The following is a 7,062-nucleotide window of genomic DNA, read 5'->3' as shown; positions in this document are numbered from 1 at the left end:
ACCATGGCCACAGAACAAGTTGGGGAGGAAAAAACGTTTATTTGACTTACCCTTCAGCATTACTGTTCATCACTGAAGGAAGTCAGGACAGGAACTCAAAACAAGGCGGCGTCCTGGAAGCAGGAGTCAATTCAGAGGCCATGGAGGGGAGCTGCTCACTGGCTTTCTTCTGCTGGCTTGTTCAGCCCATCTTCTTATAGAATTCAGGGCCATCAGCCCAGGGGTGCCACCATCCACCATTGGGCTGAGGCCTCCCCCATTGATCACTAATTGAGAAAATGCCTTTCAGTTGGATCTCATAGAGGCATTTCCTCCACTGAGGCTCCTTCCTCAGAAGATTCTAACTTGAGCCAAATTGACACACAAAACCAGCCTGTACAACCCCACATCTCATTTTCCCTTCATTCCATTATTTGAACCCAGTCTGTTTCCATTTCTAGTGACTGGGGAAAGAGGAACAGCCTCATCACATATGGACTGCGTCTGTTTGTTCTGTCCAGAAAAGAACACCAAGGAGTCCGAATCCATAAGCAAAAGCAGAGAGCCTGTATTCAAGCACGCTGGAGCTAGGACCCTCTTTGTGTAGGATACAGCAGTACTATCAAAGAGTGCCGAGCCTGGGTGGGACCACCTTTTGTTTTTGTTTTGATGATGGTAAAGGTTGGGGGTGAGATGATTTCCAAGGTTCAGGACCCCAATTGGCTGACAGTTGTCTAGGGGTTCAGGTGTGTGCTGGGAATGTTTGGACGGTCAGGTATTTCCCCTTAGCTGTTGGCCCTCCCTAGGTAGGGTCAGCTTATTGCTTTTTCTGGGGACTGGGTAGTACCTGCCAGCAAGTCTGTCATGGCAGCTGTGTCATGGCCCCTAAGCAGGTGGTCAACATGTCTGGGGCCTCCCACACTGTTCTCCTCTGTGCTGTCCTTTCTATTGTCTCACCTCTCCAAGATGGAGGCCTCAGAAACCTCTGATTCACTTTGGAGCACATTCTGAACTCTGTAGTCACTTCTTTCCATCCACATGATTTCTTTCCCTCCATACCTTGGTCTTACTGACCTGTGTCAAGCTCTCTGTTGAATCCAAAATCTAGCCCACCCAGCACATTGTGAAAGGGGTTAAACTCTCCCACTCTCACAACTGAATTTAGATTTCAGTTCTCTGAGAGGGGCAAAACAGGTGCCTCTCTCAAAAAAGGGCCTTTGATTCACAGACAAGGGAGAGAAGAAACACAGGCCTAAGTCAGCTTCACCATGTGTCAAGGACAAATCCTGCAGCTCTCCTTCCAGCTCCCCTTCCGAGTCATGGGTAGACTTGCCCAAGCTTGTGCAAGTGTGTCCAAAAAGGAGAAGACTAAATCTCAGCCCGTTAAAAGTTACCAGTGTAACTCCTGCTTGCTTAACCAATTATGTATGAGATGACCTAACTGTCCCTGAAACTCCCACTAGCTGTGCTTCAAAGGACTCTCCTCAGGGTCAACCTCACATGCATGCTGGAATATTCATTAAGACACGGTCTTGGCTTTTAGGTACCATTCGAGTCTGGGGTCCTAAAGACCATTTTGCCTTGCAAAGTTCAGTGGTCACCTTCCAATGGGTCCTACATGTCCAGTCGACACAACATTTTTTTTAAAGCAGTCCAGGCAAGAACAGTTTATTGCCCAAATGGCTATTTTTGCCAAGAAGAAGATCAACTCCACATGGAGTGTCTTTGACGCCCATCCTCTCTTTGAAGTAAATTGGTGCTGACAGGAGCAGACATCTCACTGTCCAGAAAGTCCAAGTTTTTAAAACATTTTAAATGCCTTATTCTGTAGGTCTTTGAAGGGTTTGAGGATTACCTACCTGATTGAATTATGTCTATGTATACCCTGAAAACTTAACATGCCCGTAAGTTTGACTCTCATAGAAGACTAATTATTCATCTGTAGTTCTCAATTATCCATTACAATTTAAATGAGATACATAAACTGAATACCTCAAAAGAGAGCAGAAATGTACATACAGTATAACAAAATTAACTTTAAATTTGTATCAATAAACTAAAATCTATAGCAGTGGAAAAGATTTTACACTAATTGTTGCTCTTTAAAAGCAGATACATTAATCTACCCTTTCATCCAAGCATATCTATATCCTATAATTCCATATCATATCCCCCTTTACTTGTTTTTGAATCTTTTCCTTTTCTGTTTCATTAAAAGGAAAGTTTTAACTTGTTTATTGCTTTTATATAGTGTATATAGTTATTGTATTTATTGTATATAGTTTTTCTTATATTAGTTTTAACTTTTTAAATTATTCTTTTATTTTCATTAGACAAAACAGGGGAAATGTGGTGATACTCTGTTTGTGCCAAAATGGGGTGATATTTTATTTGTACGTTAATCAATAAGGCAAGTCTGGAGATCAAGGGGAAAAAGGCCAGCCATTTTTAAGGAAACACAGAAGTGAAGCGGTGGTAGCACACGCCCTTAATCCCGATCACCTGTCAGGCAGAGTCTCTGTGTGTTCAAGGACACACCAGGGAACGCCCAAGTCTAGTGAGACACGCCTTGAATCCCAGGACCCACCATAGAGTCCTGAGGTCTGTGCAGACAGGCGGGTGACAAGGAAGTGAGGTAGCTGGGCTAAGAGCCAATGAGAGGGCAGAACAGCAAGGCAATCCAAACCTAGGCAATAAAAACCTAGGTAATCGGGAAGTCAGGGCATTTTGGAAGGTGCAGAGCTGGTGAGGTAAGGTAGCTGGTGGCTCCCCGCATTTCCCTGATCTCTAAGGCTCTCATCCGTATATTTGGCTCTTTTTTTTTTTTTAAATTAATAAGACCATTTAGAAATTCGTTTCCAGGGCCAGGTGTGACTCTAAGCTCCTGGACAGAGTCTTCTCTGCTTCCTCTGAAGCTTTTACAACCCGTTACTACTCACCAGGTTGGTCTCAAACTCAGAGATCCTCTTGCCTCTGCCTTCCCAGTGCTGGGATTAAAGGCGTGGGCCTCTGTTTGGGGATCTAGTTTGTCCCGGGCCGGCTCTCTGGTGTTGGCTGGTTTTTGAAGCCCATTTCTGAGGTCCAGCGGTGTGGTGTGGTGTGTGTGGTGTGTGTGTGTGTGTGTGTGTGTGTGTGTGTGTGTGTGCGCGCGCGCGCGTGTGTTGGTGTCGGGGTTACTCCGGTTCAGCGGCCCCAGACATGGGGTCCTCTACAGCGGCAGGGAAACAGAGGATTCCCAAAGTGGCCAAGGTGAAATACAAAGTGCCAGCTGAGGTACAGCTAACTGCAGAGCAGCTCTTAAGAGAGGTTAAAGAGAGAGAACTCGAGCTCCTTCCACCCCCGCCTCAGCAGAAGATCACAGATGAAGAGGAGCTCAATGATTACAAACTTGGGAAGAGGAAGACTTTTGAAGATAACATAAGAAAAAACAGGACTGTGATTTGTAGCTGGATCAAATATGCCCAGTGGGAAGAAAGTCTCAAGGAAATCCCAAGGGCTCGGTCCATATACGAGCGTGCCTTGGATGTAGACTATGGGAGTATTCCACTCTGGCTGAGGTATGGAGAAATGGAAATGAAGAACCGCCAGGTGAACCATGCCCGAAATATCTGGGAGCGAGCCCTAACAACTCTGCCCCGAGTCAGTGAGTTCTGGCACAGGTACACATCCATGGAGGAGATGTTGGGCAATGTGGCCGGTGCCCGTCAAGTGTTTGAGCGCTGGATGGAATGGCGGCCTGAGGAGCAGGCCTGGCACTCCTACATCAGCTTTGAGCTGAGACACAAAGAGGTGGAGCGGGCCCGTACCCTTTATGAACGCTTTGTGCTCGTGCACCCTGCTGTGAAGAACTGGGTCAAGTCTGCCCGATTAGAAGAGAAGCATGCTTCTTTTGCCCATGCGCGGCAAGTCTACGAGAGAGCAGTGGAGTTCTTTGGAGAGGAGCATATGGACGCACACCTGTATGCGGCCTTTGCCAAATTCGAGGAAAACCTGAAAGAATTGGAGAGGGTACGAGTTATCTACAAATATGCCCTGGCTAGAATTTCAAAACAAGGGGCGCAAGAACTCTGGAAAAACTATACCGTCTTTGAGAAGAAGTTTGGGGACTGCAGGGCTGTTGAAGATATCATCGTGAGCAAACGGAGATGCCAATATGAAGAAGAAGTGAAGGCTAATCCGTACAATTACGATGCCTGGTTTGATTACTTGCGCTTGGAGGAAAGTGAGGCGGAGGCCGACACAGTGCGGGAAGTCTATGAGAGGGCCATTGCCAACGTGCCGCCCATCCAGGAGAAGAGGCATTGGAAGCGCTACATCTATCTCTGGATCAACTATGCATTCTATGAAGAGCTGGAAGCCAAGGATCCTGAGAGGACAAGACAGGTCTATCAAGCCTCTTTGGCACTAATTCCTCATAAAAAGTTCACCTTTGCCAAAATGTGGTTATATTACGCACAGTTTGAAATACGACACAAAAAATCTGCCACTGGCCAGAAGAGCTTTGGGGACTTCCATAGGCAATTGTCCAAAGAACAAGTTATTCAAAGGCTATATAGAACTGGAACTACAGCTTGGAGAATTTGACAGATGCCGCAAGATTTATGAGATGTTCTTGGAATTTGGACCTGAAAGTTGTACCTCATGGATTAAGTTTGCAGAATTAGAGACAATCCTTGGTGATATCGATAGAGCCCGGGCCATCTACGAATTAGCCATCAGCCAGCCAAGCTTAGACATGCCAGAGGTCCTTTGGACATCATATATCCATTTTGAGACTAAGCAGGAAGAAACGGAAAGGGCACGAAACCTTCACCGACAACTGCTTCAGCGAACACAGGATGTCAAGGTATGGATCAGTTTGGCTCGCTTTGAGTTATCCTCAGGCAAAGAAGCAGGTGTGACTAAATGCAGACAGATTCATCAAGAGGCGAACAGAACCATGAGAAAGCATGAAGAGAAAGAAGAGAGACTTAAGTTGCTGGAATCCTGGCGAGCGTTTGAAGATGAATTTGGAACAGTATCAGACAAGGAAAGAGTAGACAAACTCATGCCAGAAAAGGTCAAGAAGAGGAGAAAGGTCCAGGCCCAAGATGGGTCTGATGCCGGCTGGGAAGAATACCATGGTTACATCTTTCCAGAGGATGCTGCCAACCAGCCTAACCTCAAGTTTCTGGCAATGGCCAAGCTTTGGAAGAAACGGCAACAAGAAAAAGAAGCTGCCCAATAGGATCCAGATAAGGACATTGGTTAGAGTGAATCCTCATCTTTTTAAATGTTGGAATTTTTTTTTTTAATAGAAATGAATCATTTAGAACTTTGATTTCTGAAATTTTTTATATATTTACACAGTAAGGAGTGATCTTTGATAGCTACCTTTCTAATTATTTTTTTAAACACTATGTCGACAAGTGTTTAAATGTCGATAGAACACCTTAGATTCTTGTGTTCACCCCTCCTGCTCCTAGCCTACATGAAAATGAGTTTTCTATGGCCTGTGGACTCACATGCCCATCAGTGTATGACAGATAATTTATAAGCCATGACATTTCCCTACAATGAGACAATGTTTAGACATCAAAGTGAAGTGATGATACACACTGGTACAAGGCTAAACTCTGATTACAGTATAGAAAGTGAGAGAAACAGATCGACCAAGTTGTGCATTGTGATTCCGTGTACAGTAACTGTCCAGAAGAGGCAGATCCCAAGAGAGTGGATTATGCTTGTCAGGACTAGGGAGTGAGGGGAGAGGGAAAGAGTGCTTCGAGGAAGATCCCTTTTCGGGAAGAGGACCGACCATATTTTACAACTGGAGGGAGGCGATTGTACACTATCGTGAATGTACAGAATGTGACTGACTGTTTAAATTTAAAATGCTATGTGGTTATTTTGTATTTAAAAAATAAATTTTATCCTGTTAATACAATGACCTGTGTAATATATGCTCACTCCTTAGGCTTCCGTGGATTTTTCAGACACTGGGTTCGTTTCCTTTTTCTTTGACTTTTGATTTTAGGTTTGACCATGGAGCCCTGGCTAAGGTTGAATTCTAGATCCTCCTAGCTGATGAGTGTTGGTGGTGCTCTCCCAAGTCCAGCTCCACCCAGACATTCTGATGCATGTTCCCCTAGTCAGCTCCTGTAGTTCCCACACTGTCTGAGATTAGAGAGGAGCTCCCAGCACTCAGACTATTCTTATTCAGTACTTCAGACACCACCTTGGCTTTTGTCTTGGGATCTTTTTTTCCATCCTTTCTTTGGGTACCATTCCATGGTGCTAAGGACAGCATCAAGGGCTTCCCACGTGCTTGGCAGGAGCTCTTCTGTCACCTGTGGTCATGCACACCATTCATTACAGCACTCAGGAGACCCAGTACCGAGATGTCCTGTGGTTGAGGTCATCTAGTATATATAAAGGGTATCATATTAAACAAAAACAAGCCAGGCGGTGGTGGCGCACGCCTTTAATCCCAGCACTCGGGAGGCAGAGCCAGGCGGATCTCTGTGAGTTCGAGGCCAGCCTGGGCTACCAAGTGAGTTCCAGGAAAGGCGCAAAGCTACACAGAGAAACCCTGTCTCAAAAAACCAAAAAAAAAAAAAACCAACAAAAAAAAAAAAACAAAACAAAAAAAAAAACACACGCACACACAAAACATGAGAACTTCCACTTCCTCAGAGAGACAGCCACAAAGCTCACTTTTACTCCTTAGCATCCTTCACCCTGAGATACAGATTGGACTTTCTTCCCATGCCTGTGGGAAGAGGGAAAGATTCCTTTAGCGATTGCTGCATGCATGCCCCAGGAGCAGTTCCACACACCTGGAAGCCCTCTTCCAGAGAGGCTCAGCATTGATCCAAAATTCTCTAGCTGGAATTCTCTTATTCCAGAAGCTGCTGTCCTGCCCTTTGACACCATTCTCACTAAAGTCCAAACTTGCCTGGACCTCCCCATTTTATCCCAGCTGGCCTGGAACACCTGATCTGGTTGGCTTCACCTTACAAGCCTACACAATCATACTCATCTCAAATCCAAATGTCAACATTGCTTTTATTTCCATTTTTCCGTATCTCACCCAAACAAATA

At 45.2% G+C, this 7,062-nt stretch overlaps 1 pseudogene; it reads left to right on the top strand.

Moving 5' to 3' along the window:
* The first annotated feature begins 3,177 nt into the window (after positions 1–3,177).
* LOC143271713 (crooked neck-like protein 1 pseudogene) lies at positions 3,178–5,251 on the top strand (annotated as a pseudogene).
* The last annotated feature ends 1,811 nt before the right edge of the window (positions 5,252–7,062 follow it).

Source organism: Peromyscus maniculatus, chromosome 2, assembly GCF_049852395.1.
Source record: "Peromyscus maniculatus bairdii isolate BWxNUB_F1_BW_parent chromosome 2, HU_Pman_BW_mat_3.1, whole genome shotgun sequence".
In the NCBI taxonomy this organism is placed as follows: domain Eukaryota; kingdom Metazoa; phylum Chordata; class Mammalia; order Rodentia; family Cricetidae; genus Peromyscus; species Peromyscus maniculatus.
The sequence above is the reverse complement of the archived record's forward strand: the minus strand, read 5'-3'. Positions and strand labels throughout refer to the sequence as shown.